The sequence below is a fragment of the Aulostomus chinensis genome, chromosome 7 (genome assembly GCF_037954235.1).
Source record: "Aulostomus chinensis isolate RoL2024-O1b breed Wild chromosome 7, RoL_Achi_v1.0, whole genome shotgun sequence".
Taxonomy (NCBI): domain Eukaryota; kingdom Metazoa; phylum Chordata; class Actinopteri; order Syngnathiformes; family Aulostomidae; genus Aulostomus; species Aulostomus chinensis.
Window position 1 is genome coordinate 14,332,774 of NC_141326.1, and position 17,861 is coordinate 14,350,634.

Genomic DNA, 17,861 nt, shown 5'->3' on the forward strand with positions numbered 1-17,861 from the left:
GCCACAATCCATACACGTTTCGTCCAGAAATTAAGCTGTTCCTTTATATTCTCTGACGTAGAGCTTTTATGGTCCTCGAACAGTTTCTCATTCATTTAATTTCTCCTGACACAGTTTCATAATGAATCAAAAATATTTTTCGAAGTGACAGAGAATATTTTCAATGCTGCGGTTTCTGACAAATAAAGTTTGGCGAACCCTTTTATTTGATCTTTTTTCTGACGGGAGCACGACGCCACCTATAACCTGTGGGTTTGGTTCTCACTGCAACTGTCAATATGACTGAGAGTCAAGACCAGATGTTTCCCTCAGTGCCCTTCTGTTGCTGCCCACCAACCCTGGTTGGTCAGCTTCTCAACGAGAGAGTGAGACAGGTCCATTTCACCATCGAGGGACTAAAGAGCAAGCTAGATCACCTTAATCAAGAGTTAACGCCTTTTTTGCCACCCGCCATCTTGGACAAAGTCACCTCCTTCGTTGGGACAGCCCAACTATCTCAACATCAGAAGAGCAAGGAGAGGCAAAAAAGGAAATTCGCTCGCCTCCAGTCTCGCCTCGACCGGGAACGAGAAGCAGAAGGCCCAACCCCAGCGGACTCACAGGACAGGTGGATAAGGAACTTATCCAACAGGGAGCTCACCAGTCCTGAGAAACGCGTCCTTGCCAAAGGAATGAACTTTGCTGTCACCCCGAAACATCTCCCGACTGTGGACCTCATCACTGCCACAGAATCCGCCATCAAGAAGAACAACCTCTCCACCACAGAAGCAGATGAACTACGACTCAAGGTCACAGCGGCCCTCTCCGAAGCGAAGGCCCCCTCTGCCAACCTCTCGGTCCAGGAAAGGAAGGCCTTGAATGCACTGAGCAAAGATGAGAACATCACCATCCTTCCGGCTGACAAAGGAAGATGCACGGTGGTCCTTGACACAACTGACTACCAGAACAAGATCAGTTCTCTTCTCAGTGACATTCACACATATGAGACCTTAAAACGCGACCCCACCAGCAGCTACAAGAAGAAAGTGGTGGAACACCTACAGAAGCTGCAAAAGGGGGAAATCATCAACCGCTTGGAGTATCACCGCCTGTACCCCGGAGACGCAGTTCCACGGATTTACGGCCTCCCCAAAATCCACAAGGAAGGTGCCCCGCTCCGACCCATTGTCAGCAGCATAAACTCCGTGACGTACAACATCGCCAAACACGTCGCCACCATCTTAGCCCCCTTGGTAGGGAAAACCCCCCACCACGTCCAGAATTCCATGGACTTCGTGAACAAGGTTAGAGAACTCAAGCTGGACCCAGATGAGACCATGGTGTCCTACGATGTGACCTCCTTGTTCACCTGCGTCCCTACCGTGGAGGCTGTAGAAACAGTGAAGAAACGCCTACAGCTGGACAACACCCTCAGCAACAGGACCAACCTCAATCCGGACCAAATCTGCCAACTTCTGGACCTTTGCCTGAACACAACCTACTTCCAGTACAGAGGGAAGTTTTTCAGGCAAAAACACGGCTGTGCCATGGGTTCTCCCGTATCTCCTATCGTGGCCAACCTATACATGGAAGAGGTGGAACAGAGGGCCCTGACTTCCTTCAGTGGACCCTCCCCCACCCACTGGTTCCGATACGTTGATGACACCTGGGTGAAGATCAAGATTCAGGAGGTACAACCGTTTACAGCACACATCAACTCGGTAGACGTCAACATCAAGTTCACCAGAGAGGATGTGAAAGACAACCATCTGCCCTTTTTGGACTGTGACGTCCACATTCAAGAGGACAGGAGCCTGAGGGTGGATGTGTACAGGAAACCCACCCACACTGACCAATACTTGCTTTTTGACTCTCACCATCCTCTGGAGCACAAGTTAGGTGTCATCAGGACGCTGCAACACCGAGCGGAGACCATCCCCACCAGCGTCCAAGGCCGGAAAAAAGAACAGCAGCATCTGAAAAGAGCACTTAAAACTTGTGGCTTCCCAGACTGGACCTTTGTAAAATCCTCTTCCAGGTCCAGAAAGGAGGAGAACTCCAGGAGGAGGGAAGATGAAGAAGGCAGGAGAAAAAACATAGTGATCCCCTATGTGGCAGGGGTTTCTGAGAAATTAAGGAGAATCTATAATAAGCACCGCATCCCTGTGTCTTTTAAACCAGACAACACTCTGAGACAAAGACTGGTTCACCCCAAAGATCCCACCCCTCACAGCCAGAAAAGCAATCTGGTATACGCTGTCAGATGCAGTGAGGCCTGCACGGATCTCTACATAGGGGAAACCAAACAGCCCCTCAACAAGCGCATGGCCCAACATAGAAGAGCCAACTCTGGAGGACAGGACTCAGCGGTTTTCCTCCACCTCAAGGAGGAAAGCCACTCCTTCCAGGACGACCATGTCCAAATTCTCGACAGAGAGGACAGATGGTTTGAAAGAGGAGTTAAAGAAGCCATCCACGTCAGGATAGAGAAACCATCTTTGAACAGAGGAGGTGGACTGCGACATTTCCTTTCACCTATTTACAACCAAGTCCTTTCAAAGCTTCCCCAAAGAGTTCAGCTGAAAGACCCATGTGGAACGGCTGATGCCAGCACAGCCCATTAGCATCTGAGTGGTCGGTGAAACCCCCCAACGACCACCCCTGAAACTCCCTGACACCGCACAACGACTGTCGTTTGGAGAGGCCAGGTGAGTCTCGGGAGGGTCGTTTCCACCACAATAGCACTGACCGCTCCCACATAGGTTTATAAGCTGGAGTTTCCACACTCTTCACTAGAACTGAAGAAGCCTCTCGGATGAGAGGTGAAACGTCTTCAAGATAAACTTACGTCCAGTTGACCAGATTTTACTTCGCTTCGATCTACGATGACCTGGATGAATGAGAACCTACACAGACAACCCTGGTTGCTGCCACCAAAGTTTGCCTCTGATCCAGTAGGAAACACAGAGGGAAGTTTGTGTTGTGCATATTTCTACTTCTGTTTGGGCTGAATGATGCTAAAACAGCATCTGAGCACAGGTGATAGAGGACTGAAGCGAACACTGGAGATGCGTGTGTAGGATAACCATGCTATAGTGCTAAAGTGCTGAACACACACCTCCGCCAAGGCCGGTGTAGTAAGTGTGTGTTCAACTGCTCCAGTACCAATCAAGTGAAACAAACATGGATGAAAATACACCGTTAAAATGTATTTTTCACTAACAGCACAAGATCTGATGTGGGACTGAGGTTCTCATTCCATCAGGGTGAAGGCACTCATTAGAGAACCATCCCAGGCCTTTCCTCACCTAACCTCCTCTCTCTCTCTCTCTCTCTCTCTCTCTCTCTCTCACACACACACACACACACTAACTGATGGTCGGGAAGGTGCCAGATGGTAGACTGTTTGCCCAAATGGCACCGAGGACGGTTGCATAAAATACTGCAACTCTTCCACTTAGACTGTCATGTATTACGTATGTGAGCACCAGCGGGGAATATCAAAAACGGAGACAGTTACATAAAGCAGGAGAGCAGACTTTTTGTTGATCTGAGTGCATTCACGCGCACAGAACTGTCAGTATGTCACCGGAATTATTATCACCGCTTGCGTAAAAAAGAAGATTCAGACTAGCATATATTTGAATAAAGATAAATGTGTTCTTTTCAAAGGATAAAATCAGTCTCAGAAACGTGTGTTTATATAATACGTGTCAGGTCTGTCGGCATGCATTGATATGCTTTTGGACACAGCTGGGGCATTTTAATAAGCTGGAGTGGCTGAAGGGAGTGTTAGCGTAGCCTGTGAAGAAGAGCCGGGGGTGGGATGGAGGGCAACACTTTGATACTGATCATTATGTCTGGTGATGCTCCGCTGTGTTATTTCTAATGATAGCTGGGGATTGTGTGTGTGTGTTTGTATATATATGTGTGTGTGTGTGTTTATATATGTGTGTGTGTGTGTGTTTATATATATATGTGTGTGTGTGTGTGTGTGTGTGTGTGTGTGTGTGTGTGTGTGTGTGTGTGTGTGCGCGCACGCACGCATGTGTGCTGGCCTTACATGTGGATTCTAATTAAAACTGTCCTTCAGTTATGCATTATGACCTTGACATTGAACATTTAATAGTCTTTCCACTTTTGCTGAAACCATTATTTAATAACTCAGATTCCTGTTACTGGACTGCAAGCAAGTAGGCAAAAAAATGTCTTTGTGTCTATCTGATAATGATGTAGCTAAATTTATGGAAGTGACTGCATTTGCATATAACTCCTGAAGTGATGCTAACTTTAGTGCTTTGCAAATTCAGCACTGAATTTCAATGGTGGAAATGCTGCAGGCTCATCGTCCATGGCCCCTTAAAAGTGGAAATGACCTTTGACAACCAGAATCTTTGATACCAAGTCAACATTTGAGCTAAATTTGAGGCATTCCAGAGATGCGGCACTGACAAACCAGTGGGTCGTGTGGACGTAGGGACAGACAAGCCATATGGCTTGCTCACAAATAATGCAAAAGGACGGAGTACTGAGTATTCCGCCAGTTCAGGAGATTTATTGTAGTTACTTTGGTGAGATTGTCTACACTGTGAGGACGTTTCACAAGAGACCACAACAAACTATCACCACATCCAGCCCTGTGTGTGTGTGTGTGTGTGTGTGTGTGTGTGTGTTGTGTGTGATGTGTGTTAGACGCGCAATCTAGCGGCTGTTACTATCAACAGTGTCTGTTTATCATGACAGAATTAAGTGATTACTTCACATGCAGCGTCAGAGGCAAAATGTAAGAGAGCTCATTTTCATACAATGGCATAAACGCCTGCCATTGATGTTGTGATGTAAATATTTCCATGAAGTCAGCAACAGTGCTAAGTACCCATGTATAGTGAGGGTTTCTGCTGGAAAAAAGAGGTTTAAGTAACAGGTCACGATCATTTTTCTCCTGACTTTCATTAAGCATAGGTCATTAATAGTGGTTAACAGTATGAAATAAAGGATGACAACTTTATATTGCCCAGGATTGCAATTTTGGTCAATGAACCATTCAAATATAGGAATAGAATAATCGCTCTGTTTGAGGGAATAGCTCAGAATCTTCATGATTTCACTGCGTCACTGAGGCGTTTTGGAGCAGAGCGGCTGTTGCACCCGTTAATGACAACTTAAGAGAACACCTAGGTGTTGGACAGATGCCTGTGAAAAGGAAATTTACCATTGGAAACAATTTAATGAATCAGGAAAACCAAGAGTTTTCAGGTTTGAACTGGAATATTCAGGAGCTTAATACGTCTGTCAGTCAGAAATAAGATAGCAAAGCTAACCCAAGGACAGACATTTAATATCCCCTTAATGAGACATTTCATACCATCGAACCAGTGCCCTTCACGCACACGCACACACACACACACACACACACACACTTTTGTCAGTATCTCTTGAGCTATTGAGGCATTGAAATGGTTCATTTTTCAAAATGAAAGCAGCAACTGATCACTGAAATAACGATTCTCCAAATAACCCTGCTGCTAATCTCCCCTGACATTGTGCATGTTGTCTTAATGGGAGTAATGTTGTGTTGCGTCACACAGCATGCAACAATCCAGTCGAAGAGTTAAGGGGTAAGTTGATTCAGTCACCTCACTTGACTGAATAGTCGTCATCGTCTCATTTACACCTGTTGCCCTGTAATGCTTATTAATTCGTTTTTTATTATTAGGGGGCCTGTCTCGATGAACACCTCTGTGTCACGATCACCCAGGCGCAGCAGCACCAGGGACCACGGCAAACCACATGTGAATTCTTCAACTTTTTATGTGTCTAACGTGTTCTAATATTCTTCACTTGTTGTGTGTATCAGGAGGGTGGCCAACATAGAAGAACCCCAATATGATGTTCAACACCACTGCAAACTACAGCCTCAGTCATATGTAGATTAATCTTCCTCTGACAATGTCTATCAAATCCTACCTTTATTATCTTTGTACTGTCAGAATTCATCTAATGAAGTGGCTTATAGGTAACACAAGTCCTCTCAAAAATGACCCACATCTTCGAAGAAATAGGTTTTAAACTGCAGGTTTAGAATAAGAGCCTGAAAGCAAACAGCTCAGAGACCTGCTGCTCTGACTTACGAACGCTTGTGTGAGAAAACTGATTCTTTCTGCTGCCTCCGACAGAAACAAACTCCTACCCACAAACACGATGCCTCTCAAATTACTGGCCTTGCCATCTCCAGTTTCTCAGACGTCAACAGCAGAGCCATCACACACAGAGCACGTATCATTGCGCATGGCCTCAGACACCCCCTCAACCCGGTCCTCACGCTGCTCCCACGAGGTCGCATGGAAATGAGCTTGCTACGGTTACACGCTGGATCTACCAGGATGCAACACCAGTGTTCACCGGGAAAATGGAAGCACTAATCACAATGAGTTATAACAATTAAGACATATTTGACATCCTTGTGTGCATTCTTAGGGTGTCACAGTCTCTGTTAAAATGGCACACGTGTGTGTGTGTGTGTGTGTGTGTGTATACAGACAACCAGTCATTAAAAGTGGACTATAGAATAATGTCTAAAGCCATGTTTGTGCAGACCTTGTTAAGCGAGAATGATGTTACCGCTCACAGGCTTTACCTTGTTTCTAGCTGAGACAGGAGCAAGTAAACAGCAGTAATGGCTGAGCACACAGGCTGCTGCTGCGGCGGGAAAAGACGGGCTATTAGCCTAATTAATGGCACGTTTCTAAGGGCAAGACTGAACTTTCTCAGTGTCAATATTACAAGAACAAAACAAGCCGAGTCTTCTATAAAATATTCTTTCTGTCCAAGGTTAACATTAATTTAAGAACTCTTGGAATCACAGATTGTAAACTGCACCCACTGCACAAATGACAGTACAGTGTGCTAACACTTTAAATCACAGCTCATCAATCTGTCATGTTCAACTCAGCATTCCAGAACTCAGGATTTAGCTGTTATCATCCCCTGCTCAAGTGCAATTTCATATTTGCCCAAAAGCTTAGATAAATTGCGGTGTATAAAAATCAGTGACAGCTTCCTGATGGGAGTGTTGAACTGATGAATTTGCATACTATGCCTGCATTCGCTGGTCCCAAGTCTGTACGCTGCACTGCACTCTGCCCTGGTGATGTACGACCCTCCCCAACTGCACGCATGAGCCGCAGTGCCATGCCAGCCCTTTGTAGAAACACACGTGTAACTCAGAGCAATGTTTTCTGTTGCTGATCTGCAGTGTCTCTCCCAGTGTTTGTCCAGTGTTTGTCTGTCCTCTGCTGCAGGGCCTGGCCGTGGCTCCTGATTCAGTTCACCCGCTCATCCACACACCTGCCGGTCTCTCTGTCCCGGTGTAAAGCCCAGTCCGACTCTCCATCCTCTGCCAGGTCGCTGTTGATCCCTCTTTGGTAAAGTGTTAGGCCACAGTTCTGACAAACCTCATCTGCTAGGTTCTTGTTTTGCCTCCGTCTTTTTCATTTGTCTCACCTTGTGTGTTTTTGTCCTCTAATCCTGAGACACTCCCACTGTGTGTGGCCCTCATCATTCGGCCCATTCATCGTCTCACTGGGACCACTGGACCCGGTCCCTTTATAGAACAAATCCACCACAGACTCCCCCCTCCGCCCCAGCCCTGAACCTCTCTTGTACCTTATTCATTTAGAATAAACTCTTTTAATGCACAAAAGGACTTCTTTTATGTATTTTTTCATATTTCCCATGTCAGCTTTGTATGTTTATGAGTTATTTAAGTGTTGTTTTTGCTGCTCAACATGCCTTGAATTTCCCCTCGGAGACAAATAAAGTGATTGAACTGAATTGATCTCAGGAAGATGAAGGGGCTTGTTTTTAAGATGATGTGATCCATGTTCATGCAATCTTTTTCTTATTACTTTGGCTAATTATTCCACTTATGCCAAACCAAAAAAACTCTTTGAGATTTGGTTTGAGTGTACCGCCGAGGCCATGGTTCCTCCAACACGGCTACGGCCCTTTAACAATATTCTACATACATGATCCAAATGGGCTGCACGGTGGTGCGGTGGTCAGCACTGTGGCCTCACAGCAAGAAGGTTCCGGGTTCGAGTCCCGGCTTGGGCGGGGGATCTTTCTGTGTGAGTCTGCATGTTCTCCCTGTACCTGTGTGGGTTCTCTCTGGTACTCCAGCTTCCTCCCACGGTCCAAAGACATCAAGACCGTCTTGATGACCGTAGGTGTGACTGTGAGTGTGAATGGTTGTCTGTCTCTATGTGTTGGCCCTGTGATGGACTGGCGACCTGTCCAGGGTGAACCCCGCCTTTCGCCTGTAGATGCTGGGATAGGCTCCATCACCCCCGCGACCCTTACTAGCAAGGAATAAGCTGAAAACGACGACGATGGATGGATGGATGATCCAAATGTGCACGTGCCGAGCCCTGCATGGCTTATTGCTTATCAATGCCTGCGTCAAATGGCACAAATCACTGTTCTATCTCCTTGCATGGGTTTTATGTCAGCTGGTAGAGAAATGTGCATTTATTTTTACTTGCGGTTCGACAGTGGATCCATTCATCGTCTGACAGAGCAGCCGTCAAAAGCTTGAATATCATCTTGTCAGTCATGGGTCTTTGTGTGGTGAGAAATCTCCAGCATGGACTTTCGTCCTTCTAATGGACACTAAGTTCAATTTTCAGATTTAATACTGCCACGCTGCCAGACTTGCCTCCTTTGTGAAAAATCAAGTGTAGTGACAGAATCCTCCAGGCGGGAATGGAAACATCATCGTCCGGTACGCTTACGCCACCTCGCTTTTTTTTTTTTTTCCAAATGGTGCACATTCCCTGAGTTGTTGGCACTACATTCCAAGTGGCATTGCAAAATTCTTCGCTTTAACGAGAGCTTCAAACATGACTACCTTGACATGAAATGACTTCCAGCGTAACAATTCAGCGGCGCCTCCGAGGGTTAGAGGAGGTTAATTGAGCGCAGGAAAAGCTGGGTCCACCTACTGCTGGTGAGCAGTGGAGGGTCGCTAAGCAGAGACAAGCTGACCAGGGCGACTTTAAAATCCTCCTGTTGAATTTATAAATTCAGAGTAGCCATGATCAGTGACAACTGCGGCTGGAATCCTTTGGAGGTTTGCGTGAAGTACAAATCTTAATAAAGCTACGTGCATCAGAATCTGCTGAACCTAAATGATTCTTATTTCCTTTGGGAGTCTTTTTTTTTTAAATTTTCTTCTTAAATGTTTTGCCTAAACTCATACAGGCTTATGAACCTGATGTGATTATCAGCCTGTGGCGCGCAGCACACACACACACACACCACATGCCTTCCCCTTGTGCACATGCGAGACATGCAGCGTGGGCGAAGATGGATTTGACATTTGGAAGAATCAGTGATTTCTGCTGGCACGGTGGCGGCGACACTGAGGACTTTGTGTCTGCACCTCGACGCGCTTCAAAGCGCCAGGGAGCTGCAGTGTCACTGATTATAATGTTAACTCGCAGTTTGGAAAATGAACACATCAGAAAATAGACGGAGGACCTCAACGCCTTGGGGTTTAACAGCAACATGGCAGCAGGACGACGACGGTTTGGGAGCGGCCACATTAATCTGTCTCGGACATGGTTTCGCTGAGGCTGACTCAGGCTGATATGACATCCGGCAACCACGTAATGTCCACGGTGAGAACAAAAATGTATCCCTCACTTTATGAAGCAAAAACAGCAGGAAGTGAACGGTCACGTGGGTTATAAATGGACTCAAGAACAATCAGCAACGGTGGAGATGACGCTGCAGCCGGGTTACGTGCTGACTCGGGGCTTTAGCTCGCTCCCTTTAGCCAGTAAATGAGTTTGTATTTTAATTGTATTTTTAATCAGGTGTGGTTCGTGTTCACACTGTCCTGCTGGAAGGGTTCTGACATTTATAAATAAAAGACGTGCGCTCGTCCGGGTTGTTCATCCAACAAAATGAACATTTGGAGGGGAAAATGACTCTCATTCACGCAGACAACAATGGAGCAACATAAGATTATTGCATTGCTTTGGTAGCTTTTATAATTATGTTATAGGAATTGAACTGCAGGGAGATAAAGAAGCCAGTAGGCATCATTACAGGCTGTAACATCGTTCAGTTCCAGCATTAGCAGCTGTTTTATCTGTACTGTGTGATGTTTGGGTGTACAGTAATTCTCACATTGCAGAGCTGCTCCACGTACCGTATTATTATACAACAATATGGAAATTGTCACGGGAGATATAGCGCAGAGCTTTATTATTTCGATGGTTGCTGTTAAAAAACTCCCCACCTACCGTACTCAGGTTTGCTATTAAATCTGATTCTAAACTGAAGTTTTCACTTGAAAACAGCCTGAGCGTTTAGGAAGGCTTTGTTGAGCCAAAGACTGGAGGAACATTGAGGGCACACGACTTTAGATTTTGATCAAAAGATAAACAGAAGGAGTTGACACCTGCACAGCAGTTCTTGGTTCTTGACATCAGATACTACCATCACTTTTGCATCAGCCTACTGACAATTTACTAAAAGTGCAGCCTCCAGTCAGATGAGATGGACCAACACCAGCAGTCTCTGCTGCTGCTTCTGCTGCTGGTCTTCGTGGCCCGCAAAGTGAGCCGGCCCATTAGGGATTCACCTAAGGGGGGCCATTCAAAGCCTGCTGAGCCAGTGTCATGCCAGCTCACACAACTGCTGTAGGTCCAGAGTGATAAATCGTGTTGCTGTTGCCGTCTTCCTGTCATCAGTTGTTTCACTTGTTTGTTTCACTTGTTCCCACCTCTAATCAACTCCGCCCAAATTAATACGTTTGCAGCTCCATTTTAACTTGGTTTGCAACTCAACAAAACAAAGCTGCAAAAACATTTGGAGGTATTTTGTGACTGATTGGCGGCGCGTGTGTGTGGCAGGTATCAGGTGATGCTGACCTCCACGCTCGTAGACCGTGTACTGAGTTTCAGAGGGTGGATTTGTGTTCTGTCCAACAGAAACTAAAAGCCAGGATCGATGTAACAAACCTTCTCAAAGGTTTTGCAACTTTTGGACTCCAATCTTGGGACAGTGTTGTAATTTTAGGACGTCCTGTGGTCACCTCCGGAACATGGGTGCTACTTCTTCTTCTTACCTTTAAACTAAGAAGAATGCATATTTGGGCTCTGCTCGCTTTCCTACAACTGCAGCGTGTATTTGACCCTCTACCATCCTCAACTTCTGAAAACATTGCCAATAACTACAGTTTTAGTGATATTTATTCTCTCCTTAACAGTACAGATGTCCTCTCAGAGGCGTTTGCTGGAGCTGTGGCAGCAAATGTGAGGTTTACTGTACAGCACTGAAGCAGAAGATAACCTGTGATTGCGTTTGATTGTTGTTTTTCTCTTTTCTTTCTTATTTTCAGTTGTGGTCCTGAGCAAGCGAGCGAGTGGACACAGCTGATGTGTTGGAGCGTGCGTGCAAGCACTCTTCACCGCCGAGCGAGCATCAGCGGACGTGAGCTGGAGAGTCTGCTTCAATCTTCTCCGTAATGATTCTTCTCCTTCAGGCTTCTCTCTAATTTCACAATTTCAGCTTTGTGTTTGAACCCCTCGTGGTCGTCACACTGGACAGATTCTGATCACTCGCCAAATTCCCCTGTTGGATCCTCTGTAGGGTCAAATTGTTTCAATCGCAACAACTGTCAGCTGTCCTGTCCCAGGAAAAATGCTCTATTCTGGGTAAATAAGTCATTCAAAAACAATTTTTTTAAAAAGAAATAAAATCCTATTGATATGATAGTGAAGAACGGTATTTCAAACCATTAAACCAACAGTTTTCATGTAGAGAGGTGAAGTGAAAGCTGCACCCACTCCAACATATGAAAGAGACGTTATGAAATACCAGAAGATAAAAAATAAAAGTACAAATTCAACAGAGCTGTCGTCTCTGTGCTGAAGTTAAACGATTCAACCAAAAGGAAGCTCATAGGTCACTCTGTTGAGGGCAGACCTCCGCCGAGGCCAGTATGGAGAAGCAGTTTTACTGGTTTTTGCTATAAGCAATGTATGTTAAAGGGTTCTTCCCTGTTCCATGTGACACCCTTCCACACATCACCCTCCTCCTGGCCATCCTGGTGACAAATATTTCATGAACGGGATTGACACCAATCTCACCGTATCCTGCTTTGTTCCGCCATCTTGGATCTTTCACATGTGAAATCGGGCGATGTTTCGCTCCATCCTCCGTCCTGGACTCCCCACACTGTGTTGGCTGCATGTGTATTTTGTCGTCATGGCGATTTCCAGCAGCAGGATATCATACAACTTCATTCACTGGTTAAAACAGGACTGCTCGTTGGACTCGGCTTTTGCATTACGCTTTCTTCTAGTTGACAACATAAATATGCTTTAGATTTTCTGAAAATGTACAGAATGACATCTCAAAGGGCTTGCACTCGTAGCGGTACGGAGATCGACTGTTCGATCTCCAGTCACGCTGGATTGAGCTTCTGATTCCGGTCACCAGCTGTTGGATCGCTGCGTCTTCGGGGGAAACTTTTTCTCACACACATTTTTTTGTTGGCTGAAAACAACATTCACCTTGTCGCTCATAGCTCGGCCTCATCCTCTTGTTTTAGGTCATATTTCACAATGCACTGTACAGTTCCAGGATTAACTTTAAAACATCTCAGCATTCAAGTTTGGGAAGAAAAAAGAAGACACTTTCCCTCCTGAATCTGAATCTACTAATCAGACTCTAATCAAACATGGACCTGTCTCCATCTGTACAGAGTGTGTGTGCGTGTGTGTGTGTGTGTGTGTTAAAGAAAATATATTTCTCATTCAAAGGCCGTATATCAGAATGATAGAGGTCCTCTGTTTTTTTCCTCCCATTTCATTCTGCGCTCTTCCATTGGAGCCATTTTAATCAGGAAACAATCATGACAAGTATCTACTATCTGCCGCTTTCTTCCTGAACACGAGGAATTCTTCATGTATGTTCTGGATAAAAAATGAAAAGAAGTCGTAAGATGAAGCAAAAGAAACCCTTTTCATGAAGCTGTGTGTGGAGGCACAGAGGTTAGACGTGCAGTCATTTCAAGGCGTCTGATTAACTGGGGTTATTTCTTCATGTTTCAGTGCTGCACTCTTTTATTTTGTCGTTATGCCTTCGCGTGTGTGAGCGGTTGTGTGTATTCTCGCCTCCCGTGATGTTGCTGTCAGCCCACCTATGTCTCTGAGTATTTATTGCTCTGCTCCCCTTCAGATCTTGGTTCCTCTCTCCTGCTCTCAAATATCTGATGTTAGATTTTACTTACTGTTCTCTCTCGGACTCTGCAGTTCCAGGTATGCGGTGAATGTTCTGAAACCAAAACGAAGCCGCCGGCGGTGGAGCTTTCAATGAACACGCAATGCACCGCAGCACGGAGACACTGAGGGTTGGCGCTAAAAAAAACCAAGGAAGTACCCAGAGAACATTCATACCGCTGCATCGCTGAGATATTAGAACATAGCGCCATCAACGCCGTTCAGAAGTTTTCTTCCTGACTCAGTAGGTCTTCCACAGATGTGCCCGATTGTAATGCATCACCTCAACGAATCTCATCTAAACGCATCAACCGTTACATCGAAAACAGAAATTCTAGGTCAAGATGATTTCCAGAAGGTGTCTCCTTTTAGCCGTTTCACATGGACTCAAGGAATTCAATCAAAATTTGTCTAAAGATGCACCTATCGTGGCTAAAAGCCGGATCCTGCCAGTAGCCTGAAACAGTTTTATGGATCCAGGATCTACAAACTGATCAAGATCAACTCCAAATTAGTTAATCAAGTTAAATGAATCACTTCTTCTTATAACTGTATTTGTCTCTGCATCAAATTCACTGGAAGTTTAAAGGGATCAAAATCCCTTTAAACTTCCAGATAACCTTGTGACATACAGGACAATCATGGCTGTCCCGACGCAGGCAGCCATCAGGGTCTAGGGAGTAGACTGGATTTGTATCATGAACGCGAGGGGAGGTCTGTTTTGTCCCTCAACCAAACGTGGAAATATTCTGATCAATCTGACAATTATGACTGTCATCTATAAGGGCAACACATGAAATGGAGGACAAAACAAACAAGTGTAACAGGTAAACAGTACTGGACGCTCTTAAGAACAGAAGTTAAGAGAAGTGGACAAAGGCCGCTGTTGTCTGGAGCACCAAGTTTTGGCGCCAGAATTTTAGGGCGAGGGGTGAATAGATAATGATTAAATCTCTCTTTAAGTCACAACGTAAGCGCCGCACAACCACGCACCCTTCGGTGGGAGCTCAGACGTGATTTGTCACTGAAGTTGCCACCCATGTCTACCAGGAACTAGAGAACTTCTTTTACTACAGAGAATAACAACAAAGTCTTCAAGTTTGAAGGAGACAGACATCCATCTGACAGTTAACATCCTCTGTGAATAAAGTTTTTTCTCAGCGAAGTTTTTGTGTGTGTGTGTGTGTGTGTGTGAGTTTAGTTGTTGTTCCTGCCGACCACGTGTGTGTCGTCGCCTCATCTCATGAGACTCGGCCGAAAACCGAACAACAGTTCGCACGTTTGAAATAATTCTTTCAAAAAATTACTTGGAGCGTTTGAGGAGGAGCTGGTCATTTCTCAGAAACACACACGCACGCACACACACACACATACACACCAAGCTGTCATCTTTACATTAGCAGACGTGATCCCTCCACTAGCCAGTCATGCCTCGCTACACTTGTGGACAGATGGTATTGATTCGCCATCCTCTCTGTCTCACTTGACCACTGTTGTCATCGAGAGTTCACGCTGGATGACGGCGTGCTGCTGCCAAGTGCTGTGAGTGATTCCTGTTTTCTCTGTAGGTTTTTCTTTTTTTTAAACAGTAATCTGTCACTGTAGCTTCTCTCGACCTCATGTACTATCCCCAATACTTTAGTTTTTAATTCCTCCACACGGCGAGACATGTATCGTGGCGCAGAGAACGTGGTGTTCTCAGGCTCAGAGCAGATAACTCTTTCTCCGACGGAAAGATGAAACAGAGATCGAAAAGGCCAGAGTGGGCATGAAACCCCTGCATATGCCCTTGAAGATCATGTCTTTGAAGACCAGGCTCACATGTTGACTTATCCTTCTTCTTTTTTATATATATATATATATATATATATATATATATATATATATATATATATATATATTATAAAAGCAAAGAGCTGCAGCCACGGGAACATAAATAACTGTAAAAGATCAATTAAAAGGAGTTTTTCGAAGACAGCGTTAACATAAGATGATCAACGATGTTTTAAACCAGAGGTCGACATCTTAAAAAGTCCAGAGTGTGGGATCTAGAGCTATCTACATGTGGCAGCAGTTAAGTTGGTTACTGCCCCCCCCACGCCCCCCCCTCCCTTTAGTAAAACCACAGTAGCTTGCAGACTCCATTATGAACAATTTAATACCCAGAGTGAGCAAACTTCTCACAACCCAAAATTGTTAACCTATGTTGCTATGATGATTTTTTGTACACGTCTGCATGAAATTGATGTGACATGTCAAAAATGCTGCATAGTAGGGGGCTGCGCTGGGGCTGGATCCCACGGGACCCAGAGCACATCTCGCAGGAATGGGCGGGTTGAACTTTGCGGGTGGGGCCAGAATTTAGCAGCCGATCTGTTTTTGTGCAATGGTGCAAAGTTTTTTGGAAAAAAAAGAAGAAGAAGAAGTGAGAATTGGTTGCCTATTGCTGATTGTGTTCTCATTAATGTTTCTTATTCTCAGGTCTCTCTTGGAAAAAGAGACCTTTACCTCAACAACTGCATGATCATACAAAGATAAATGAATAAAATACGAGGGAGAATCAGATAGAAACTACCTTATTTCATTCAAAGCAAATGAAAACATCAAAATATGAGTGCTATTCCTGACCAGCGTGTAAAAAGACAGACGAACAAACAACTCCATTCACCTTTATTAGGACCCTACACAGTAAAATAACAGGTTTTTCCCTGTGGGACGGGAAAGGACACGAAATCAATGGGTCTCTACTGTTTTGCGGGAATTTTACAGATTAATTGCGGGTGTGGGCGGGAGTGGACGTACACAATGCAAGAGCTTGCGGGAATGTGACACACACATTGCGGATGTAGGCGATAATGGTCAGAGTCCAGTGGGAGCAGGAAGAAGAAAACAGTCCTGCGCAGGGCCCTACTGTGTAGTTGCTCTTTAGTTGGGCTGTAGGGGGTTAAGTCCCGGAAGGTCTGGTGAGGTTATTTGAACTCAGCCAGTGGTTCATTCTCTTATACTCAGAGAAGAGTTTTGCCGCTAACAAGATAGAAGAACGCCATTACTCCAAGTATTTGTCTGTTGCTTCCACTTCCATCTGATTAGAGTATCTTGATTGTTTATTAGCCAAATGGCAACGTCGTTTTTTTAATGAAAGACGAATGTTTGTTCTCCTGGTAAAGGAGGAGGAGCTTCTCCAGGGGGAAGCCCAAGGATTCTCTGCTGAGAAAGGGGCATGGAAGGTGGGCAGGCCATGCAACCTGTTCTAGACTTAAACCATCACACAAGCTAGCGTGTTTGTGAAGACCAGGATGAAGCTGTACGGCCTGTGTGACATTTATGAGACTCTCACAATCACACAAGCTAATAAGGTAATCTGTACCAAAACCAGAAGGAAGCTGGAGAGGCTGAATGACCCCATGTTAGAGGCCAGGACAGGTCACTGGACGAAGGGGGACTAGTTTGACTGATCAGTCACACACTAGAGGATTCACCGTCTCTGCTCTGCACACCAAGCAGTGTGGAATCAAGTACCTCTAAAAGTCAAGGACTCCGACTCAGGCTCATGAATTGCATGTAGGCATGTGGACGGAAGAAAGAAGAGTGGAAGAGTAAAAGAGGGGGAGAGGCCCTGGGAGAGAGTGAGAAAAAGTAAAGGAAGATATGATCTATGGTGGATACACTGGACAAAGACTGGAGAGTTTACCTCCATGTCTGTATGTGGAGGTATGAGAGCGAGGGGTGGCAGAAACTAAGATCACATAACACACACACACACACACACACACACACACACACACACACACACGGGATAAAAGTCTTAGATCTGATTGTCGTTAACTGATACTGGTTAGCATTACTCATTAATTTATGTTTTGTCACAGCTGTCTGGAAGACAAACAAGCAACCTTAGAAATGCTATTTTTTTGTAATGGAGTTCTGTGCAGGGATAAGCTCCAGGCCCTCTCCTCCTATGTTTTCATGCTGTAATGTTAATGTGGCTTTTGTGCTTTGTTAGAAACATTACACCCAGGAAGAGGGTAACACCATCAAGGACACTTTGCCAATGAATCATTCCTGTTACATCAGTCTGGTTTAAATGTTTGAAAGCTGTTTGTTCTTCATCGTTTGAAAAGACATATTCAGTTGGTTTGTAGGAGGCAATGACGCATCCGAACAAGCTGAAAATCTTCTGAATGAATGAAAGAACGAAAGAATGAAATCCCGTCAATTTTCTACTCGTGCCTCTTCTTCATGAATATAAAGAGGCAAAAAGGTAAAAGTGGGGCGAAGTATGAACCCGAGTTGTTTGAGTTGTGAGATCGAGGCTGAAACATCCTTCTGTAAGGAGCGTGGAGGCAAAGGTGAATGACAGGTGAAACAGCAGCCTGAGCTGCAACACACACAAATACACACTGCTCACGCATGTGGAGGAATGTGTTCAGACAAAGAATCACACAAGGTTTTACTTGTTGAATGAATGCAAGTAAGATCATTTCGAACCCTCTTCGTCTCTGATGATCCACGGTGCTGCTGCCGCCGTATGAATAAGCGACTCAGACGGAGTCCGTCAATCAGCGGGCAAACAAGAAATGGTGTCCT